The 25382-nt window shown below is 47.2% G+C and overlaps 1 long non-coding RNA gene across 1 annotated transcript; it reads left to right on the plus strand.

The window, feature by feature from the left end:
- Positions 1-1283: 1283 nt before the first annotated feature.
- Positions 1284-23571, plus strand: LOC135910537 (uncharacterized). The gene is made up of 8 exons (XR_010567094.2): positions 1284-2019; positions 2094-2161; positions 2241-2437; positions 18545-18711; positions 20346-20539; positions 20624-20680; positions 21825-22687; positions 22760-23571. It is a non-coding gene; the product is annotated as an uncharacterized lncRNA (long non-coding RNA).
- The last annotated feature ends 1811 nt before the right edge of the window (positions 23572-25382 follow it).

Raw genomic sequence — 25382 nt, forward strand, 5'->3', positions numbered from 1 at the left:
AGCGATAGAATTTCATTTTTTTTTTTGTTCCACGAAAAACGATGCGGCGGGAGCAGACGACTGCGTGTATACAGACAACTCGACACATGTCGCGGCGCGCGCTCACGAGTTGCAAGTCATGCTCGCTGCTGGAGCTCAACGCGAATGCAAAGGCGGCCACGGAACCTATATGACGGGGCCGCGAAGATTCCGTCCACGGATTATAATATCCATAAAACTACGGCGACAGCGCTAACGCCATTCCATGTCCAAGAACACAGTGGAAGCATGTGGAAGCTTCTAGAACTTCCGAGGTCGGCAACTGTACGCAGGCTGCAACTTTTTTTTATTATTATTTCTTTGTTTTTACCATTACCCTCGCGCCGATCACGGTGATAACAGCGGCACGGCGGCTAGCGAGCCGGTGACGTAGTTCGACATTAGACCAATGAGAGAAGAAAAGAAATTGCCCAGGCGTATCAACGCATGCGCCGAAGAGCGTGGCTTCGTGGTCTTCGAGGGCACATAGCGAGCATCCGCGGGTTTGGGCCGCCATTTTGTATTTTCCGTCTACTTCGGCGTGCGTCGTGTCTGCTGCCTTCTGCGTCGCACCGTACCTCGAGCTTCTGCTGGTCTTAATTACGCGCTCACAGTCGCAGCGCTTGTCGAAGTTACACGCTGCGCATGTTCCCGCCTTCAGCCGACTCTGGAAGCACTGGCTTCATGCCCCGGGGCCTGAAAAACGTGAGGCACGCCTCGAGAGACTTGTTGCCCGCCTGCCGTCTCCGCCTCGGCAATTCCTGGCCCCGCTTTCGAGCTCCCGGAGTGTAAGTGACCGCCAGCCGGCATAACTACGTTACTATACGCCGACGACACTCCGGTCGAGCCAGCGCAGCGTATATAGGCCACAAGTCGTTCCTGCCGAGTACTCGTTTTGTTTGTGCGCGTTCCTACCCCCCGACGGCGCCTGGACTATAGAACTGTGGATGAACTCTGAGCGTGGCCACTAACCCCAGGACATGCACAGCAACCCCTCGTCACGGCGAGCGTCGTCTCTACGAGCTTCGCATCCAAAAGGACTTCTTCTTGGGCAAGTTGGTGCTTAGATTTCCTATGTATACTTTGTGGCGCAAAATACATTTCTGGAAAAGGGACAGAAGAAAGGGAGACAGTGAAGCGCCAAACTACCAACTGTTTAATGACAGGCTGAACAAACGTAAAGAAGAAAATACAACTTCCGCTCATGCGCAGGGAGCCAAGGTGTGGCTCCCTGCGTTTGCCACACCTTGGCTCCCTGCGCATGAGCGGAAGTTGTATTTTCTTCTTTACGTTTGTTCAGCCTGTCATTAAACAGTTGGTAGTTTGGCGCTTCACTGTCTCCCTTTCTTCTGTCCCTTTTCCAGAAATGTATTTTGCGCCACAAAGTATACATAGAGCTTCGCATCGAGCGTCCTAAACGCTCAAAAGGCCTGTGTGTGCACTTTGTGCATTTTTTTCTAGATGGTCTAGCTGGCGAGGGTGGCGCATGCCTTAGAGAAGTTAACTGTTTGTTCAGTTGCACTAGCTAGCGCTCACTAGGGTTGTATAGCTGCACTACAAAAGTCTGTAAAGTTAGTGTTGTTGCTTAGCTGTAAGCCCGAGGTTTCGTGGGCATGGCTTGCGGCCACACGGGTCTTCTCCGTGCCGGAATCGAAGAGGACGGGCCACGTGTTGCGGGGTGGCGGCGTATAGCTTCAGGTTTTAGCTGACACACAGGGTTAGCTCACAATAGGCAGGCAACAGCTGATAGCCGTCCTCTTACGACTGCGTCAGGGACATGGACCCATCCGAATGGCCTTGCGACCCGACCCCATTATTTCGTGACGTAGATAGCCCGCGCGCGTGAGTGCGCGTGCTATCGAGCGAAATGTGGAATGACGGAAGCAAACGGCCTTCGGACATTACCTCGCCAGCTATTAGGCACTAACCCGCTCTACGCAGCACCTCGACGCCGGACGTCGCCTGCTGTTCTCGTCGGAGCTGGGCCGGGCAGCAGCTACAGTAAGCGGCCCGTTTCGTTGCCGTTGTTGCTGTTCGTTTTTCGATGTGGGCTTAGTGTCCTCGCTATTTTCCAGAGCATCACTCGCACCGCGCATGGTCTACCGTGTTCCCTCGTCGGTGTTGCCTTGTGGCCCTGCACCGGGTAAATACCACGTACAGATGAATAGCAGTACTACATCTGTGTTCTCGAGTGCTTAAAAAAAGCCTTGTTGTCGTTTCAGGATCCCGAGGTCCGCTTTCGAGATTGCGGACCACGAGTCGGAAGGATATCGAGTGTGCTGCTCCGTTTGCCATCCTCCCAACGTCCCCCACCGGAGATGGCTTTGAGCGCCTCTTACCGTGGCTGACCGCGTTGGCTCCTTTGCATTTCCACGTTCATGGTGTCCCTCTGCTACGGGGGACTTGTTTGCTACTACTGGTAAATATCGCTTAAACACCATTCGTAATATCGCTGTGCTATTATTATTGTTATTGTTATTATTATTGTTATTATTATTGTTATTATTATTTGTTAATATTGATGTTACTGCTTTTCCCAAAACTGCCGCTCTTGACTCGGAGCACAGCAGGTGGGACTACTTCAGGCACAAACGCCCTCAGTAGGACTTGCAACGTGTGGCCGCTTTGCCAGTTGCTCGCATGTCGTAGGTCATACTGAACGCCATAGCGCATAAAAAATTACGCGGCTTCCGCGCGCTGTTCGAATCGATGCAAGCGAAGGTTTCTTTACTGTTTGCGTTAATTGACGGCAATTGGCGATTATTTTTTTCACGTCGTATGCACTCTAGCGCTGAGTTAGTGCGATATGTTGCCTTACGTACACGACTTGTCTACGTAGTACACAGGACATACAGCGATGCGGGATTTGCATGTGCACCATTGTCCATAGCCGGGGAGAAAGGTCGGCACTATCATTGCCTCACACGGCGAGTGGAAGAAGTGGTAAACTTAAATTATGGGGCTTCACGTGCCAAACCAATAATACGTGTGGCACTTTGCCAGAGCGAGGTATTGGACCGAGAAGCGCACCCTCTAGCAAGCTCTCGGATGACCGCGGCGTGTTGATGACGCATGTTAGAACGATCCAGACCGGTGACTGCTTCGAACGCGAATGGTTTATTGAAGTAGCTCGCGGCAAGGAGCCTTTCTCGTATTCGTCTACTAGTACTTCGATGAAGATATTTTTCAGGCTCCCGCCTTCCAACTTGCACTAAGATAGGCTTCGGCGGGCTATTTCAGGTACCCTTCAAAGATGTTCGCATATGTTCCGAGAAATTATTTGTTGCCTTTCTGAATTAGACAAGCCCGTGTTATTTCGTCGAATCCAGGGTAGCTTCTTTCAGATTGGCACATTTTCCAAAATGTTCTTCGACCCGGTCTTACCGCATCGCCTTTGGACAATGGTTTCGCTTGTCTCGTTTTGGCTTGACAGTAGAACCTATTTACTTCAGATATTCGCAATGCCATCTCATCCACGAAGCTTTCACGAGTTCGCTGCTTCGCCATGCTTCAACGTTTCCGTTGTATGGCTTTGTTTGTCTCCTTTGAAGCTGTTGGCGTCAGCCCATGGTTGCTGGTATTCGTGGCATGGGCTCATTAGGTTCTCTATGCACGTATGTTAACGGTCAATTCTTGAGTGTTCCTTCAACTTCTGCTACATTTGTGCATAGTTTCTCCACTGTAGTTGTACTTCTTGAGATTATTTTTCGCATCGATGTCTTCAGGCTTCGTATGAGGCGCTCGAAAAATCCTCCCCCACCTCCACGGGGCGCGCCCAGCTATTTTCCATTGGTGTATACTGCAGTAATCCTTGGCCCTTTCATGCCGAACACCTTCAAGCATTTCATTCTCGGCCTTCGTAAAGGTACTGGCGTTGTACGAGCAGAATACGGCAGGTATAGCCCGTCGTGCGGTGAATTGCCGGAAAGCTTGTAAAAAAAACTGGATATCGCCATGTCGTTGGTCCTCTCCAAGTGTACTCGTTACCGCGCAGGTGAAAATTAGTACGTAGTGTTCTACAATGTCGTATTTGTTTTTCGCATAAAGTGTTCCGGTGAGACTTGGAATTACGCTGATTCGTTGACTCTGTCCGCCGGGAGGGGAGGCAGAATTTAAATGGCCAGTCTTGTGTTACGCCTCTTGCAGACTACGAATTTATTTATTTTTTAATTTTCAATACCCTAAAGGCCCCGAGAGGCATTACATTGGGGGGGAGACAATTCACACATGATATTGTAATAAAAATGACTGAAGGCAACAAGCACAGACTTCGGTAGAAGAAACACTTTGTAAAAGAAAGATGAAAAAAAGAGGAAAAAAAACGAAAAGTAATTTGGGCGAGAGTACATGGTACAATTCATATTTATAGTTATTATTATTAATAGGTTAAGGCAACTAAATAGGCAACGACCAAACTTAGAACTAAAGGTAAACATAATTTCACTAACAAAACAAAGAATAAAGTACTCGAAGCTAGGAAACGATTTTGTGACACTACACTTAACAACTTCATTAAAAATTCGCCGGCCAAGTTCTGGAGGCATTTAAACAGAATGTTACTGCTAGTTCGCCTACACGTGGAAAGCAGCAAGCTGACTCATTTAACAATTACTTCCAGTCGATATTCACCGCCGATAACGGTGTTTTAGGACCATTATCGTGCTATAGTAATGAGTCTACACAACTTTCTGGCGCTCCGGTCATAAGTGTACCTGGGATTCTTTCTCTGTTGTTGAACCTTGATGAAAGAAAGAGTTGTGGTCCTGACGGAATTCCAAACTGCTTTCTTAGGCGCTATGCCGAACCAATCGGTGAATATCTCTACCTCATATTTTCTAAGTCACTTCAGGACAGCTGTCTGCCCGCTGAATGGAAGGTAGCAGAAATTGTGCCCATTCACAAATCAGGCGACGTAACGTCCCCGTCCAATTACCGGCCTATATCCCTCACATGCACCTGTTGTAAAATTCTTGAGCACATCTTATTAAAATTTCTTAAAGAACATACTGAGACAACAAACATCATTCACCAAAATCAGCATGGCTTCAGAGCAGGGTTGTCCACTGTTACCCAACTGGCAGAAATCTTTCATGACCTCGCAGAGGGAATCAATCATCAAAGCCAAACTGATATAATTTTCCTTGATTACTCAAAGGCTTTTGATCGCGTGGCACATGCTAAACTGAATTTCAAACTAAACAAAATACTAGGCGATGGTCCCGTTACAAGGTGGATAGCCAGCTACTTATCGGAACGCCGACAATATGTGCAATACAATGACCATGCTTGATATCGTTCCGGTCATTTCTGGCGTGCCGCAGGGCTCTGTGCTAGCACCCTTTTTATTCATTTTATACATAAACGACATAACATACCACGTTGATGTGAAGGTGCGTCTCTTTGCGGATGACTGCGTGCTATACCAAAAAATAAACGCTCATGCAGACCAAATAAGGTTAAACACAGCTTTGGGCAACGTCATAAAGTGGTGCAATACATGGCAAATGGCAATCAATATGGAAAAAACTGTAGTGATGTCTGTCACAAATAAGAAAACAAAACTTAATGGTGTGATTATTTCTGATAATCTCAGCTCTAAAAACCAAGTACAAAACATTACCAAAAAAGCAATGAACAGTTTATACTTCCTTAAGCGCACCTTGCGCTTTGCGACTTCAGATACCAAGTTACTCGCATATAAAGTCCTTATCCGTCCAATTTTACAATATGCAAACGTCGTCTGGTTTCCATATATGCAAAAAGATGTACACATGCTCGAATCAGTTCAACGAAAAGCTGTTCGTTTTATCTACCATAGATACCGGCGCACGGATTCTCCCACAGAGCTGCTTTCCTACGCAAGCCTAGACACCTTATCAAGCCGCGTCACGCTCCATAGACTCAAGTTTCTTTATCAATTAATTCATAACGCATTTAACATGTATCCTGCTACTTACATTAGTTTTAATCGTTGTAGAGAAACACGTCACAAGCATGACTTTACGATTAATGAATACTCTTGTGCTGACAACACATATCACTTTTCCTTGTTCCCTCGAGCCATAAGAGAATGGAACAGCCTAGACAAATCTATAATTGCGCAGGATTCCTTGGAAAAGTTCGCTGAGCTCGCAGCCTCGTCAGTCTTGTCAACAATCCAGACCTGATGATCATGTTCAGACTATTGATTTTGTGCTGTTGCCTACTCCGTGTGCGACTGGCGTATTACGGTACTGTACTGTATACTGTTTGTATTGTTGCCCGCTTGATGTGCAACTGGCGTATTATGTACTGTACTGTATACTGTATTCCTGTATCTTGCTGATAAATCCACTCCTGTAACAGTCCCAGTGGGACTAACAGTATGTTAAATAAAAAAATAAAAAAATTTGCTGTACATGGCACTTTTCAACAAGGCACAAGTGGCAGGTGGGTGCGGGTAAATGGAAATTTAGACATTATACATATATGTAACACAGGCCAGTCAAGAAGTGGCAGCTGAACATTTTATACATCTAAAAATGTGCGCAGGGCTGATTGGAAGGCAGACTGGTCAGTGATTGTTACAATATCTTCCGGTAGGGCGTTCCATTCGTTCACTGATAACACGAAAGGGGAATTTTGGAATTTTTTGGTCCTAGCAAATGTGGGAGCCACTTTGCATACATGGTCATTGCGGGTGGACAGATAATGGGCGGGTAAGATGGGAGCAGATGAAAAAGATGAACCACAATAGTAAAGGGAGTGAAAAAAAGACAGACGGAAATATTTCCGTCGTGTGTCAAGATCCGGTAGATTAAGGGTCTGCTTTAATGCTGACACGCTTTGATATGGAGAGTAGGAGCGCAAAATAAAGCGGGCAGCCTTATTTTAAATTGATTCGATGCAATCAGAAAGGTTAGCTGTGTGAGGGTTCCAAATAATTGAGGCGTAATCGAGGGTTGTTTTGATAAGGGAGATGTATGCACGAAGTCTTGTGTCACTGTTTGCAAGGTACAGACGGAGGTTTAAAAAGCAAAGTTTTTGTATTGCCTTAGTAATATGCTCAACATGCATGGCCCAGCTTAAGTCAGATGTAAGAATAACGCCGAGATATTTAAAGGAAGAGGTTCGTTCGAGTATGCAATTGCGTAGAGTGTATACGTTAGATGGAAAGGTTAGCTTGGAAGAAAATGTCATGACCTTAGTTTTATCTGCATTAATTTCCATCTTCCATACGCGACACCATTCAGCTAATGTGGTTAAATCTTTTTGTAATATGGCAACGTCATCAGGGGTGGTTATCTGTCTATAAATTACACAATCATCGGCAAACAGCCGTATTGTTGAAGTTATACTCGTAGCTAGCTATGTCATTAATATATATTAGGAATAATAATGGGCCTAACACTGACCCTTGAGGCACCCCTGACCTAACGCGGCAGAAAGTAGATTGGTTGTTATTAATAGTTACTGATTGAGAGCGACCAGATAAAAACTCGTTAATCCACTGGGTAGTTTTCTCCTCTAACTTAAGGCTGTTTATTTTCATGATTAGCCGTTTATGGGGAACACGATCGAAGGCTCTCGAGAAGTCAATAAATATTGCGTCAGTATGAAGCAAATTGTGCAAAGAGTCATGTAGGTCAGTGGTTAGTTCGAACAACTGTGTTTGGCAAGACCGTTTGTATCTGAAGCCATGCTGATTTTTGAATAACAGATTATTTGCATTAAGATGACTCATAATGTGGGAGTAAATTATATGCTCAAGGAGTTTACAGCAAACTGATGTCAGTGAAATCGGGCGGTAATTGCTTGGACATGAGGGATCACCAGATTTGAATATAGGTATATGGCCAGACTTCCAATCATCTGGAACACAGCCGGTATCCAGTGATTGTTGGAAAATTAAACACAGTATAAATGATGATACGTGGGAAGTTAGTTTTAGTAGTTTGGAACTGATGCCATCCGGTCCAGGACTGGAGCTAAGCGGGAGCCTGTCGATAGCCCGTGATACACCTGTTGCAGTAACGGTGATGGGCTCGCTTGGATGAGTTATTGAAGAAAGAGAGACGGTACAAAACTGGTCGAGTGGCGGTTCGTCGGTAAAAGCTTGACTGAAAGTGTTGTTCAAGAGGTCACCACATGCTTCATTGGGCACCATGCAGCCATCTGCGTCCTTTAGGGTTATTACAGTGTCCGTATCTTTAGGGTTAATTACACGCCAAAACTTTTTTGGATCAGACGTTAACAAAGTGAGCAGGGTATAATTGAAATAATGATCCTTAGCTTCTTCAATTGTTTTTTGTGATTCACGAGCTAATTCTTTATATTTTTTCCACGCATAATCAGTTTTGGTTCGCGAGGCCTTATTATGCGCTCTTTTCTTTTTATTCAGGCAATGTTTGACTTTTTTTCTAAACCAGGGAGCATTTGTTCTTGACGTGAATGAGATCTCAGGGATGCACGTATTTTCGATTTTCTTAAGGAAGTCACGGAACACTATCAAATTGTCATTAGTTCAGCGATTAATGAATTCGTTTGAAAAGGAGCTTGCAAACTCGGTTAGCATGCTATTCATTTTTCCAAAATCTGCCTTTCTGTAATTAAGTATGCGTTTTAGCTTTGTTGGTTTGTTAGGAAGTGGGAGTGGGTGCGAACAATGTACTACTCTATGGTCACTAATTTCATCAAGGACGTGAACTACAGCATTAGTTGGATTGTTAGTTAGGACTAAATCGAGGGTGCGTTCGCCTCGTGTCGGCTCCTTTACCAACTGAGTTAAATGAAACAAGTGTAATGTTTGAAGGAAGCGAGACACCTCGAGCCGGGCGGGTGTTAATGGCGATGATGGCATTGACCAGTTAATAGCAGGGTAGTTAAAGTCGCCGCCAAGCAGCAAAATACACTGTGGATATTTATTATAAATTCAAGCACACTGGTCATGTGGTCTACGAAATCGGGTGTGCTATCAGGAGGCCGATAACATACGCCGATGATGCATGTGCGGCCTTCAAATCGGGTTTTTACAAAGATCATCTCAAGAGGGGTATCAGTAACTACAAGAGAAGGGTCGTCGTCGTCGTCGTCGTACCAGTTTCTTGCGTTCCATTCTCAGGTCTAGGCTAATTCGAGTTCTTACCATCCTGTGGTCACTGCAGCGCACCTTGCCGAGCACGTCCACATCTTTTATGATGCCAGGGTTAGCGCAGAGTATGAGGTCTATTTCATTTCTAGTCTCGCCGTTCGGGCCCCTCCACGTCCACTTTCGGCTATCCCGTTTGCGGAAGAAGGTATTCATTATCCTCATATTATTCTGTTCCGCAAACTCTACCAATAACTCCCCCCTGATATTCCTAGTGCCTATGCCATATTCCCCCACTGCCTTGTCTCCAGCCTGCTTTTTGCCTACCTTGGCATTAAAGTCACCCATTAGTATAGTGTATTTAGTTTTCACTCTTCCCATCGCCGATTCCACGTCTTCATAGAAGCTTTCGACTTCCTGGTCATCATGACTGGATGTAGGGGCGTAGACCTGTACAATCTTCATTTTGTACCTCTTAAGTTTCACAACAAGACCTGCCACCCTCTCGTTAATTCTATAGAATTCCTGTATGTTACCAGCTATATTCTTATTAATCAGGAATCCGACGCCTAGTTCCCTTCTCTCTTCTAAGCCCCGGTAGCACAGGACGTGCCCGCTTTTAAGCACTGTATATGCTTCTTTTGGCCTCCTAACTTCGCTGAGCCCTATTATATCCCATTTACTGCCCTCTAATTCCTCCAATAGCACTGCTAGACTTGCCTCACTAGATAACGTTCTAGCGTTAAACGTTGCCAGGTTCATATTCCAATGGCGGCCTGTCCGGAGCCAGTGATTCTTAGCACCCTCTGCAGCGTCGCAGGTCTGACCGCCGCCGTGGTCAGTTGCTTCGCAGCTGCTGGGGACTGAGGGCCGGGGTTTGATTGCGTTCATATAGGAGGTTGTGGCCAAGTACTGCACCAGGGTGGCCAATCCTGCTCTGGTGAGGGAGTGCGTTACCGGTTCTGGTCACCGGGATCAGGCCACACTCCAGGCCTGTTTATGCAATTTATCAACACGCGGATTTTTTTCTTCTTTTTTTTAATCCGGTGGAAAATTGCCGGCACCGGGATTCGAACCACGGACCTCTTGCACGCGAGGCGGGTGTTCTACCTCTACGCCACCGCTGCAACTCCAATATCCAATACGTCTCTGCAATTCTCTTTTCCTGTAAACGGCCTTTGTGACCTTGCGTTGTCTATGAACCTGAATACCAACACTCTTACTCTTGGATGCCGCCCTTATGACGAATTTGATTTACAAGATTAGTTGATTCTCTTGTTGCTGTGTGTACCCGCCGTGGTTGCTCAGTGGCTATGGTGTTAGGCTGTTGAGCACAAGGTCGCGGGATCGAATCCCGGCCACGGCGGCCGCATTTCGAGGGGGGGCGAAATGCGAAAACACCCGTGTACTTAGATTTAGGTGCACGTTAAAGAACCCCAGGCGGTCGAAATTTCCGGAGCCCTCCACTACGGCGTGCCTCACAATCGGAAAGTGGTTTTGGCACGTAAAACCCCATAATTTCTTGTTGCTGTGCAGGTGTGACAATGCGCTTCGTGTTCATCGTCCATTTGTGCATTCGTGTGAGTCACGCTTGCTCTTTCCAGCTCCACAGATGTAACTCACTCAGGTCCATGCACCCTATTTTTCGACTCCGTCAACGTCTTAGCGCTTATACCGCGTGTGTGTAGATCGGCCAGACTGTCTTTACCTTGAATGAACGACTCGCTCGTTTATGGTGTTTGCTCTTACTTCTGCGACTTTGTTACCAAATGTATCTCCTTTGCTTGTCCCTCTGATACAATGAAGTGCAATCACTGAGTTGGTCAAGCAGGTTGCTTCTTGGATTCTTGTGGTGAAGTGACTTTTGATGTAGACGCCTAGTCTTGATGCTATCACCGCTGCCATTAGCTCAAGTCTTGCAAAACTTGGTTTTTGATTGGAGCTACGTCGCTTTTCGCTATCGGTAGGCTTGACTTTGATCCATCGGTTTACACGACTGCCAAGTGTACTGCAGCTTCGTATGCTGTTGAACTCGCGTCAACATACAGCTTGTGTGCTTGTTCTACTTGATCCTTCCTTGCGTAGTATTGGTGAACTAGAATTAGCAGCTCCTTCATTTCAGACATCAGGTCCTTCATCTTGGCGCATTCTTCAAGGAGTGGCTCGTCTCACGCGTCGTCCCTTCAATTTTGAAAGCCTATCTCTGCGCGTATCGTAAAAGATGACGGCGAACCAAGCCCATCAAATATCTTCCCTGCTGCTTGTGCAGCACTGTCATTTTCGTTAAGTACGTTGTTGCTGTTAAAGATGCATACTTGTCCACAGGAAAGAATAGCACTCCTTTTGAGTACTTCCATAAAATGACAAGAAGCCTTGTGTATCCTTTCGATCGAATATCCCTATGTGATCATCGTCCCTTTCGTTTTCGTCTATCTTGTTTAGGCTCTCTTCATTGGATGACCATTTTCCGAAGTTTATCGCCACCTCTTTGATCAGTTGTTTTGCCTTTTTGTATAACTTGACAGCACCTTAAAACATTGCTGCCCCTAGGATTACATCATCCGCGTAAATCTTCCTGTACTGGTTCTTGCATCTCCAAATCACTCAGCCACTTGTTTCAAATGGTGCTTGATTGTAGCTACTAGAAGAAACGGTCTCCGAGTTTTACCGGAAGTTACTCGTCATGAGGCAGCTTTGTACTTCATTACGCAGCTTTTCCTGATATCGTCATGCTCCCACCACAGAAATCTCATGGCATCTGTCCTCTTAGTGCATCGAAATTTGCAGAAATGCCTTTTAAACGTCTCCAAATAGGGCCACCTTTTCCTTAGAGTATGTCCTGCCTCCAGATAGGCGTTTCATGAAGCCTTTCTGCGCGTGAAGAGGCGTCGAATGCTACACGAACCTTTGTCGTGGCTCGATTTCCTCGCAAGCCGCGCGATGTGGCATGTAATAACACAGCATAGAGCTTCTGAGGATTCCTGAACCTCTTCCGCGACTCCCAAGGTCATATATTCTGAGATCGCGTGATAGTAGCGACGCAGCATATTGACACGAGTACTTATTTTTCTCCGGCGATAGCGTTTCCCCGTTTATCAAACGTCATCGCTCAGCGCATGTATTTGCATATTGCATGTATGCGGAACGAGAACTGTGTGGTGCTTTCTGGAAGACATGCGATCACCAGTGGTTACTTCGAACCTACGATGACTCGTGTACGAAAGCCGACGCGCTTGACCCGCTGTTCAGATTTTCGCCGGTCGCCAATTGTGTTCGCCACTGTCGTTGTGCCTTGAGTGTAGCCTGCGTTTCTGGGCACACGTCCTCCCAATAAAGTTTCGCCATTCTTGGCTGTAGTGCAAAATTGTCTCGCAAGTCCTTTTTTGTAACAATACTTGTCCATTTATTTTAAATTATTTACGCTTGAATCGGCATTGCCACTTGGCTGCCTGTGTAGTACTTTTGTCATATCCAATACGTCTCTGCAATTATCTTTTCCTGTAAACGGCCTTTGTACCTTGCGTTGTCTATGAACCTGAATACCAATGCTCTTACTCTTGGATGCCGCCCTTATGACGAATTTGATTTACAAGATTAGTTGATTCTCTTGTTGCTGTGCAGGTGTGACAATGCGCTTCGTGTTATCGTCCATTTGTACATTCGTGAGTCACGCTTGCTCTTCTAGTGTTCTACTGTGTTCTTGATCCTCACTTGCTTCACGTTGATGCACCAGACGCTCCCAACAAGCCGTAATTCAAGCTTGAACTCCGAAGACCACCAACGTCGCCAAGGACCAGCGATGTAGCTGCAGGCTGCAAGGACGGCCCCCGGAGCACGAACTTATGCCTGAGACGACCAGAAAGATCGTGGCCAAGTCAACCACAAAGGAAGCCCCCGGATCCATCAAGTTTCAACCCGGGAAGCCACCTACCTTTCGTGGAGCTTTGTGGGACCATCCGGAAACCCGGCTTTCTTCGACTTTTGAAAGAATCTCAGCCTTCAATAACTGGACCTCTGAGGGTAAGCTACGCCACGTGTACTTCTCCCTGGAAGATGCCGCGAGGACATGGTTTGAAAACCGGGCTGGAGTCCGCTCTTACAACGTGGGACAAGTTACGCAGTAACTTCACGAAAACCTTCACGAGCGTTGTCCGGAAAGGGCCGAAGTTCTATTGGAAGCCAGAGTGAGCTGCCTAACAAGAACATTGCCATGTTTACGGAAGAAATGAGCCGTCTATTCCGCCACGACGACCCGGAAATAAGAGTCCTGCTCAAGCGTGGTACGATGCAATACTTTTTAGCCGGTATAATTCGAAGACTGCCGGAGGGTTTCTTCGCCAGGCCACCAGCATCGACAAAACACTGGACATGCGGTACCGACAATTAAACCGTCGCACGATGTCAACAAATACAGCGGTCATGCGGGAAGAGCTTCAGAAGTTGGTCCCTTCATCACAGCATCATTTGGCTTCGATTGCTGTCGTCGTACGCGAGAAAATCCAGCAGTCACTCGGAGTCCCTCAGTCACCGCAGCCTTAGCCGGAAGCGATGACGTACACCACCGTAGTCCGCCATCCCGTTCCCCCTCCGCGCGCGCCAGGGCCCGATAACGCCGCCTGTCCGTCGTCCACCGCAGCCGCTGCCAGCACGCCAACCCGTCGTCCCACGCAGCATGCCAAGAAAGACACGTCTGGCGCACCACCGTCCGCTCTGCTACTACTGCAGAGAAGCGGACCACGTCTATCGCCGACGCCTATACAGCGAGTCGGTTCGCTGTCTACGTACCACGTCTACAGTTTGGCGAGCGGCCACGTGACATCACCGACTACATCGACGGAATGCAATAGAGGCCCCAACGTCCTGCGCGTTCGCCGTCGCCAGGACGCTACCTGTCACCGCATCGCCGACCATACACTGGCCCATCCATACGACGTTCTGTAAGCCCCTATCCGGAGAACTAAATGCAGCTACCGATGGAGGTGGGGTTGCTGCACGTCGAAATAACGAAGGTCCTCCGCCGCCGACGATGACACTTCGTGATCTATTTCGACGGCGACCAAACGACACGCCACCATCCGACGAAGCCTGGAGGCCAAGAATACGCCAACGAAAGACAACCTGACGACGCCACGTACCAGCCACGGGTCAACGCGACGCAGGCGTGAACCGACGCGAAGATCGAACTGCAACCTAAGCAAAAAACCACTGGGCACTACATGCTTCTTAACGGCCACGAAGTCACCGCGCTTGTGTAGACACTGCAGCTGACTACTCCATCTCTGGATTAGCCGCCGCTAAATTGAAGAAAGCATGGGGCAGAACTGAAATTCGGACAGCTTGAAAACGCCTCATGACTGTCATGCCACCTCATGACCATCAGTATCACGGGACAATATCTTCGTTCTTCTTTGAACTTTTCGGCACTAGGGGAGTCTTTTCATTGTATTTTCCTTGTTGATTTATAAGTTAACGCTTTCATTCCACTGCAAGGACTTGATAGCGGCCGTTTACTTCGATTTTACTGATTGAATTTCGGCTTCCTTAGTATTGACACTGTTGGGGATCTCATTGATTCAATGCTCCAAAACCTTCGTATATCTCTTGCTGAATTGTATCCGCAGCTTCAACCTTCAGAACCATGATTGATGTTATGCTTGATGAAATTGTTTTGGGGTCTTTTTTGAGGGCCTTGCAGTACCTAACCCCGATTTGTCTCGACTGCCATCAGTCTGCTTTCGATATTTTACGTTCTACCAGCGAAGAACTCCCAATGATTGAGCCCTTCAGCCGTCCTATCGCTTCGATTGCAGTCGTCTCGGTTCTGTCATCCGCCACTTGTTGCTTTAGTTCCATTTCTCTCGTTGGAATTCTGATTTGTAGCAGGTAGACAGATACAACGTCGGCTTGTAGATCTTCTATTACCAGGGCTGCTTTTTTCCTCGCGTTTGTACAGTTAATTGGACAACGTTAATTTGAAGTTTTAGTCTCCTTCGAATGAACAAGTCGTCAGCCTTTCCTGTAATATCTTCGCTGCTATTTCTTTTCCTAATCCAGCTGCAATAAATGTCCGCTGGCTTTCGCGGTCTAATAACAATCGGCACTGTCTGCCACCTTATTCTCCCCCTATCCAAGCTACATCTGTCTCCAAAAGCGCAAGATTGTTTTACATTTTCAGTTGCGTGTAGCCGTCCTCGCTTGCGTGTTGTGACCTGCTCTAGCTTTTCTTGCCGCACCGTTATGCCTGCTGATCTAGCATGTTGTCATTTGCACTGCTTGAATTTACCTCTTGCTCTACGAATAGGTGCAGTGTTCTGGCAGAGTGCATCTGAAACTCTACTCTCGGTGAGAATGGCTTTTTTTCGTCATTGGTATGTTCCGACGAGTCCTCAGTTGCGTGGTTGTTCTGCTTGCACAACAGGCAGCTTCTGTTTCTGAGCTATAAAAGCTGTAATTCCGAAACTGTCTGCTATTATTCATTGGCTTCGCAACTATCCTTCCCGTTCATACTGTGTCATACTGAAAAGATATGGTTGCTATCGCTTAAATGACTTAAGCCTGTCCAGATTTTTCCTGGAATTGCTTTCCTGTTGCTTTGCGCGTTAGCTTTTATGGCTGAGCTGTTTTTCATGGCTTCTTTTGACTTGAACTGCACCGATAACTCCGGTGGAATTGCTCTCCTCAACGCTGTCAACATCGACGCCAAACTGGCGCTCGAATCACTGAAGGTGCATACCGACAGTCTGTTCAACTGCTCTCCGTGCACTATCTTGCGTAATCAGTTTCTTGAACCGACCTCACTTTCTCTAGACTCAAGAGCACTCATTCGCAGCTCCACTGATCGTTCATGATTTCCCAACGTTGTTGGCAGTATTTTTATCGCTTCCTCACCACTTTCATATGCAGATAAAGCAATGCAGCTCTTCTATAGCATACGCTGCCTTTCCGGTTAGAGGTGCTAAGCTTTCGTCCCTTGCTCATGATAGGTCTAAAGTGAACTGCTCAATCGTATTGAGCCCAGAAGCGATTCCTTTCCAAAGCTCTTCCGCCAAACTTTGTCATTTCCAGATTAGGTAGCTTATGTATTTCCCTTGCGTCTTGTCCTGAACTTAGTGATGCCACCTGCGTTGTTCTATTGCTGAAATCCAACTGTATGTACTCTCGAATTCTGAACTCTATTGCAGGCAAGATCGTCGTTATTTTCATGTCGTAATCTATCATTCGAATACTGCTAGGGCAGTATTTTCTCTTACAAATTCCTCCATTCGTTCGATGGCGCTGTTCGGACTTTCCCTTATTCTGTTGTTGTGTGCAACTTTTGTCTGTTAATTGCGTTGATAATCTTCGTGATCTGAGGGCGAAGCGCTTTCCTTCTCTTCGTTACTATATACTTCGCTCATTTCTAGTCCAGTAACAATGGCGTCTTGCTTCTAAGTGCGCTGTTCTGATGCTATTATATGGTCTTCTCATCGGTCTCGTTGCTCGATCCGCTGCTCCACCACCGTTTCTTTTTCTGCTTCTTTGCAGGTTGCCATTCCTTATGGGCGGGGATGGTAGTATGCTGGTTCACGTCACCATTGTTGAAAACGATAGACCGGTGACTGCTACGAATGTGAACGGTTTATTAAAGTAACACGCGCTCGCGACAAGGAATTGCTCTCTTGCTCATTGTCAGAGTGCTTCCATGATATTTCAAATATTTTCATACTGTGGCACATAGCCTCAGCGGGGGAGCTGCCAAAAAGTGGGTGGTGCAATGGCACATGCACAGAGCGGGTCATTGCCGAGGACGCAGCCGGTGCAATTAAAATAAAATGCGAACAAATACAAGCCTGCTTAAAACGTCTCATTGTGTAGCGCGGTTAATTACGCGATAGAACTTGCACTCACCTGTTTTCTTTCCGTCAAACACACCGGTATGAACAGCTTCAAGAAAGCTTCGTTTCACAGAAATTCCAACATGTTCGGTGACTCCGCGTTTGTCTGCAATGACACTTTGTTGTAACGGTCGCACCAGGGGCGTACGGCCGATTGCTGTTGTATAGCTTGTCGAATGCGAGCGACACTTTCTCGTGCCTCTTACGGATTCTTTAGTCCCGTCCCAAGTTTCTGTATTTTCGTGCTTTTTCCTGCCGTCTTTCTCGACAAACCATATCCCGTATTTTTCAATTTGTAATCTCGCTGAAGTATCCTTCGTCGAGAATTCGAGAGCTTACATATAAGACGGTTTGCTTTGCCTTTCGTCTTATCTTGCATTAACCGTGGATGCGTTCAATAGTGACCGCTTCCGGACCGAGCATGTCCCAATTGTGTAAGCCGAAGAGAGCTCGTGTGTCACGCCGGCTTCTTTGCTGCTGAGATGATGCAATGTTCGGCGCTGCAACTCGCGCTTGCGTCTGTCGCGAATGACTCGGCTGCTCTGCGCACGATTCCACGTAACCTGGCTTCCAACTGTCCAACCCCGTAGCAACGGTATATTCTACTTGCGCACTCGTTTGCTATAGACACCGTATGCCGTAAACGATATAATTTGACAACCTATCGACGTTTTCTGGATGGTCTCGTTATTTTGTTTCAATCATTCCACTCATACTAATAACCTAGATTTCGCAAGCATTAATTTTTTTGCGACATTGTTAACGAGTTTCTTTTATTCAACCAGTCTCTTCTACTAAATGTCCGTAATATCGACAGCAATTTCCTCAAGTTCCTTGGCGATCTCCTCCAGCTCTAGTCCTAGGTTGGTTTCAATGTGCCCTCGCATAAACTAGCTGAAGTACACAACCGTGTCGATTCCAAAGAATGGTCGTGGGAAAGCCAGCGCTACTAAAAAGTTACTGCTCGCGCTAACACACGTACCACAACGTTTACTCACCTGCACAATGTAGGTGAGGGGTTAATTCCAGACCCGAGTGGCAGGTAGCGCTACCATGCCCGGTCACCACGGCGTTGACGGTGCGAAGTTTTCAAATTCTGAGGTATGGTTGCGCTATGTCGATATGTGCGGAGCGGTCCACACGTGTAGCCGTTCATAGTCTTGCCATTTAACCCGTCGAAAGAAGTAGCAGGGAGCAGCATGTGGCGATGTGCTCCTGCGCAGCCAAAGTCGCATCGAACCGCACCGCTTGTTCCACGCGCGCTGGCAGATCCGGCGCGAACGTTAGCTACAGAACGTAGAACTTGTCAATTACGAGGTGATTGCTGGTAGCACTGCCATGCCCATGCCTTATTAAACAAGCAACCAGCCATCAAGATACATACACAGTGCAAATAAGTGCACAGCACGATGCTTGAGTCGCTTGATAGTAAAAAAGAGCACCGTCCTATGCTTTTCTCTAGTGTGTATGCGCCTGTTTAACTGGTTTAATTCCTCGTTCTGTATGCACCAACTCCATCAGCACTTAGCCTTACTGCTTCCATGCCTTATTGTTCCACAATCTTCACTTCTGCTTTTGATTGCAGCCCACGTGTAAGATGGATATCCAGCTCGCTGCTCCACGTTTGCCATCCTCCCAACGCCCCCCTCAGGAGATGGCCTAGAGCACCGCTCGTACCCTGACCGACCGTTCCACTTAGACGGTGCGGTCTCGCCGGTAGACGAGATCGCTCGTCGCCCTTCTTAGCTACGGGCAAGTACCACGCACAGACCACTCGTACTACGGCTGTGTCCTCGAGTGGTCGAAAAATGAGCCTTATTGCTTCAGTTCGTTTCAGATCCACCTTTCGTTACATAATTCGTTTCATCGCTTGTACAAGTATCTGGCAAAGGAAATACAGTACGAAGAAAACCAGAGAATAAAATGCTTGTCGGTACCTGACTAGGCCCCTGTCCTCAATATTTTCCACTCGAGCAACAGCGGTAACATAATTGTGACTAAAATAAAAATGACATGTAAATTTTTATGCACTTCATCAAAATTCACTTACCTGGACTACCCCTTCATAAGCGAGCATGAAATGCATTTACCATGTGGCAATTATAATTCAACACATCACGTGACTAAACAAAGCTTAACGTTCTGTCAGCATTACTTATTTATTCAAAAGCAAAAAAAATTTTGTCCTAGCTAACCGTAGGGGGAAAAAGGATTGGTAGCTTGCTGAAATCTCTCTAGGAATTTGCTTAGTGAATTTCAGTTTCAGTATTGCAACCATTCCCGACAGTGGGGTTCAAGAGGTCAAGGCTGTCTGCCGTAATTTGTCCTTGGTCTTTGAAGTTTTTGTAGATCTCTTAACCTCAGTATAACGTCACCAGTATGCACGTGTGTCGTTGGATTGCGAATAGCAATTTGTAACGATCTCGGGAATCCTTAGTAGTCTGTTCTTCTGCATCTTTGAAGCGAAAGGAAATGCTTTATTTCGTAGTTCGCCTTTTAATTTTAGTACTAGAAGTTGTGCCCCACATGACGATTCATCCTAGATCTGTGATCGTATCGAAGATGGGCTTGACCTGCATCTAAGTGGCATTTGGTCTCGTCCTTCCTAAAGCATCCATTCTACCAGATCGCTTCATACTTAAATTGCCAACGTAGTCATTCCAAGGTAGTCATGAAAAGCATTGAATAATAGCATACTGTTTGTCCGCTCTATATGATCAATGCCGCTAGACCTTAAGGGCTTACTCCCATGCTTCGAAACCTTAAAAAAAATGGTCATGTTGCTTTGCTTTATGTGCTTCAATTCAATTGAAGCTCGGTCACATCTGGCAACTTTGACAACTCCATTAACCACCTATTTGATTTCATCTGTTAAGTCAGCACTAGACATGACAATTCATGTCATCCGCGTACAAAACCTTTCTTTATTGGTGCAATGGTAGCGATATTATTTACCTATAAAGCAAAAATAAAAGCTGCCCTAAAATAACCTTGTTGTACACCTTTAAGCATCGACGTTAGCTTGGATATAGATGCACCCGTGAAACACATTGGCTACAATTTTGGAGATAGCTTGTGATTAAGTTCAGCACCCACCCACTAATTCTGTAAGAAAACTCCCTGAAGAGTGCTTAGCGTTTGACTTCATCAAAGGTCATCTTAGGTCCAGAAATATTCATACTACATTCTAGCAACCGTTCAATATTTTATAATTGTTTCCTTTGTTTGCAACATTGGAAGCTCAGTTAACTTGTCCCGTTCAAAACTCCACTCGTGTCGCGAGACCACTTTCATGCTTTTTCAACAAGCATAAATCTTTCTTTGTGTGTGCAAAACGCTTTGGGATCTTCTAGTGAACATGCTAAGTACGAAAACTGTCTTTTCAGGATCCCGACGTCTGCGTTCGATTGAAGCCCATAAGTTATCCAGTGGGCTGCTCCCCGTTTGTCATCCTCCCAACGTTCCCCTCGGGAGATAGTCTAGAGCAACACTCGTACTCTGGCGCACCGTTTAAGTTACCTTCCCTCACCCATGGCGTCCTGCTGGCAGTCGGAACCTTGCTCCTCGCCCGCCACTACTGGTGCGTATCGCGTACTGACGTCTCGTACTTTGGCTCTCTCCTCGAGTGGTCACCAATAAGCCCGTTGCTGTTTTCTTTATACAGATCACCGTTTTGGATGGCGGTGAGCGAGGAGAACGTCCGAGGCAGTTTTGCCAAAAGGTGGGAAATTTTACATATTGTGGATATGTCCGAGATCTTGGGGGAAATATTCTGGCAATGAAAAACGTGTTCAATTTTTTTGACGTCAGAAGTGCTTTTTCGCTTTATTGTGCTGCAGTATACAAAGGCGTGGCAGTTTGGGCGAGCTGGTATGTCATGACTTTTTCAGGCTTGCAGCTCAGAGAGCAAAAAGGAAGAAGGAAGGGGTAATGAAAAGGAACGTTCTCCCTTTTTGTTGTTTCTGAGCTGCGCTACAAGCCTAAAAACTGGAGTGTGCAAATAAGGGCAATAGTGGTTGCTTATATTAGAAGACAACTGATGTCAATGCGACAGGCCTGAATTATTATACGGACGCTATTTTGTGAGATTCCTGAATGTCATCTTACGGATGGCCAGCTTCGGTTGCACTTTCTGCAGCTGACTGCAAGTTTCAATGACACGCATTACCAAAGGCTAAGTAACCGAGCTCGGCCACGTTTTATTGAGTCTGCAGTGCGAGTAAGACTAAATTTTGGAAGGAGTTTCAGCAAAGCGGGTTAGATCTTTCATTAAGGCGCTGAATTGGTCCGCTACGGGGTTATGACCACCAGTTTCATACGTTTTGGGTCATCATGTGTTCAGACGAAACGTGGCCATGTATAACAAGCTGAACATCGCGTAATTTTTATTTCCTAAGCCAAGTATGACGCTTGAAACATGCCGATGAGGAGCGGGAAGTGTAGCTTCTTATTTACAGGTAGCTTTCTTGATATTACATATTACTTGGACGGGTGAATAGCTGCCACTGGAACTCGATGTCCGAGGTGTGAAAGGCATTTTATCAAGGCGCTGTATTTGGTTTCGAACCCCCCCTCCCCCCCCCCGCTTTTTTTTACTGCTGGCCACTCAGACGCACATATCTTGGACTCCATCATGCTTGTTTAGCGTTTCCTTGTCGAATGGGTTTTAGTTCAGTCAGCTGCAGTGAATTTGGCCACAGGTTCTCAGCAAGCCACTTCCTCACAGCGTATAGACGCTTTTATGAATAAATTTGGTCCTGGCGTGTGGAAAATTTTCACCCACATATGTGGCTAAATTACACGTGACAATTTGGCAGCGCTGGTTTCTGCTCAGAATTCAAAGTATTTTCTTGCCTACGTTCCAGATCACATGCTTCTGAGCAACCATCCTTCCACGGCTGTGGTCGTTTGCACATCGGCCGGCAACTGGGCATCCAAGTCTGAGTGTGGCCACTAACCCCAGGACCTGCGCAGCAACCCCTCGTCACGGCGAGCGTCGTCTCTGCGAGCTTCGCATCGAGCGTCCTAAACGCTCATCAGGTGGTCTTTGTGCATATTCTAGATGGTCTAGCTGGCGAGGGTGGCGCACGCCTTAGGGAAGTTAACTGATTCTTCGGTTGCACTAGCTAGCGCTCACTATACTATAGGGTTGCTTAGCTGTAAGCCCAAGGTTTCGTGGGCATGGCTTGCGGCCACATGGGTCTTCTCCGTGCCGGAATCGAAGAGGACGGGCCACGTATTGCGGGGTGGCGGCGTGTAGCTTCAGGTTTTAACGGATATAAGGCTTAGCTCGTACTGCGCAGGCTACAGCTGATAGCCGTCCTCTACGAGTGCGTCAGGGACATGGACCCTTCCGAATGGCCTTGCGACCCGACCCCACTATTTCGTGACAAGGTAGCCCGGGCGCGTCAGTGCTATCGAGCGAAATGTGGAATCACGGAAGCAAACGCCATTCTGAAACTGCCTCGCCAGCTTTTAGCTATTGCGGTGACCTTACGTTGCCTACGGTCTGGAGCGGAGCCCGGCCGTGCAGCAGCTACGGTGAGTGGTCCATTTCTTTGCGGTTCCAGCTGTTTTTTTCCTGTTGTTTACTTTCCTCCTTGCGTCGCAGATGATGACCTTGATCACCACTCGTGCCGTCACCGACCGTGTTAATGCTTTTGCATTCCCTCGGCGGGGAAGTGTTACTGGTGGACTGGACTTCGTTACTCACCCGGCACTACTCCTGGCAAGTACCATGAAACTGGAATCGTAGTATGGCTGTGCTCTCGAGTGTTTAACAAGCCCTGCCTGATTTCAGGTTCCTACCGTCTGCTTCTGAAGTGCGCCAACTGTAGCGGCCCTCACGTAGCCTCGTCGAAAGACTGTCCCCGCATCAAGATGCAGCGCGCGGTTCTGAAGCAAATGGCCGGAGACAATACGGCCCACAGGGGGGCAGCCGAAGTAGTCCGGCGTCGACGTCGACACTATCGTACGTCTTCAAAGAAGGCGCATGCGCGAAGCGATAGTACCCGGTCCAATACGGTACCGCGTAGTCGCGCCGCCAAAGGGCCCAACACTTCCACGAGGGAATCAGATAAGACTTTCTTTAGAGGAATGGCCTACGCTACCGAGCCGCTCCCTTGCTAAGGGACCTCAGGTCGCGGCCCCACCGGAACCTTCTCCGGCCATTGATGAGTCACCTAAGACAGATCATCAAGTCATCTCGGTGCTACGTTCCCTCATGGTGCCCATCCGAACGATTTTAGTGGACATGGGGACACCGTCTGCTCGACGCGCAATTAAAGTGCTGGACGCCTTAAGCCCAGTGCTCGAAACCCTCAACTAGAAAAATGGCTGCCCATACCCCATCCTTCTGAACAGAAGTCAAGGCAGCGTCCGTCATCCAGTGGAACGCCAGAGGGCTAAAATCACGAATTTCGGATTTCCGTCAGTATGTGTACACCAATGTGTTTCTACTCGTCGTCATTTGTGAGCCCAACTTGTCGAAACTAATCACTGTCAGAATACAAATGTATCATGTCATCAACAAATAGTGCATGCAGCAAAATCAGTTTTTTCGTCGTGAACTCGTCTATGTTTTGCAACCAATTGCGCTCCACGACGACAATCAATATATATGCATCACACTTAAAAAGAACTCTTGTTTACTCTCATAGGCGTGTATATATCGCCTTCCAGCAATTTCGATACTAAAAGACTGGCGGATATCTTGAGTGTTTGTCCCGCCCCATGGGTCATAGATTTCAATGCACACCATCCAGCATGGGGAAGTACAAAGACAAATGCAAGAGGACGAAGATTAGCAAGCATCGCCTACAACTATGGCCTTATTCTCTTGAACGATGGTAGCCTCGCCTTTCTTCGAGGCGTGAAATACGGCAGCTGCCTCGACCTTGCTTTCGTCTCCAACTCACTCGCCAGATATGTGAAGTGGTTTCCAGATATTGAGACACATGGGAGTGTTCACATTCCCACCTATCTGAACATCAAAGGCTTGTCGTCTAGATCTGGCCCACGGAATACCATTCGGACGATTCAATGGGCCAACTTCAAATCTGATATGGAAGATGCCTGCCACGAGGGCCTACCCTCTGGGTTAGAGCAAACAATTAAAAATACGATGCAAAACGCCACTCGCGTGCTCACGATCTCTCACACGCGAAACGACTTCGACATAGAATTAGAGCGACTTCGAGCACTTCGTCGCCGGGCGGAACGTCGATATCGACGTACAAAATCAATCCATGACCTTAGGGCAGCCAGGCGGATTCAAAAGATTCAGCGTCGAATGGATATTTAGCGTCGGAACATTGGGCAACGTTTTGCCAGACACTCTACCACAGCAAGCCACTGTCTCACATTTGGAAAACGGTGCAAGGTCTGCGTTGCCTCCCGGAATAGCGTTTTCTATTCAAGGCGCTCGCGTTTTTCCAAGGGCGGCAAGACATCGATGTCGCAGAAGACTTTTGTGCGTGGATGGCAGACCAAGCGACACGTCCAGATCCTCCAGCCCGAGATGACGTCCCCCATTCCCGTGATTGCCACATGGACCTTCCTTTTACAATGGAGGAGCTCGAGGTGGCACTAGCTCTCTGCAGGCGCTCATCATCTCCGTGTCCAGATGGTATATCATACCGAGCCTTGTGCTATATCGGAGAATCCGCACGGATAGAATTGTTGAGTCTCTACAACACCTCATGGCAGGAGGGAAATGTTCCTGACTAATGGAAAATGAGCCGCCTGGTGCCAATCTTGAAGCAGGGCAAATCCCCGCTAGAGCTCACATCTTAACGCCCAATAGCGTTGGCCAGCTGTGCAGGAAAGATAATGAAACGGATGATCCTTGACCGCCTGGAATGCTACCTTGAACACAAGATTTATCCGAATTCCATGGCTGGTTTCCGACGGGACCGCTCTTCCATCGACAATGTAGTTGATATCGTTTCATATGTCCAGCACGAAAGGTCCCGAAAACGTTTATCTGCAGCTTTATTCTTAGATGTAAAAGGGGCATACGATGACGTATTACATGAGGCCATTCTCGATGCTTTTGTGACGGTTGGCCTAGGTGGTCGAGTATTTTTGTGGATTGCAAGTTGCTTATCTGCAAGATCATTATGTGTTAACTGACGATGGCCCAACGGCGCGACGCTATACCAGCAGGGGCGTTCCTCAAGGCGGTGCTCTCAGCCCGACGCTATTCAACCTCGCTCTTATTGGGTTTGCTGAATACTTGCCAACTACCAGCAAAATTTCAATATACGCAAACATATGTGTCTGGACTTCGGCAGTCACACGTCCTCAGATACGTGCACGGCTTCAGAGAGCGGCTACTTTGACAGCGAGCTACTCGTGTGAACAAGGTCTCAGCATATCACCAGAAAAATGCGCCCTAGTGGCATTTACTCGCAAACCAATGA

This window comes from Dermacentor albipictus, chromosome 1, assembly GCF_038994185.2.
Source record: "Dermacentor albipictus isolate Rhodes 1998 colony chromosome 1, USDA_Dalb.pri_finalv2, whole genome shotgun sequence".
Lineage (NCBI taxonomy): Eukaryota > Metazoa > Arthropoda > Arachnida > Ixodida > Ixodidae > Dermacentor > Dermacentor albipictus.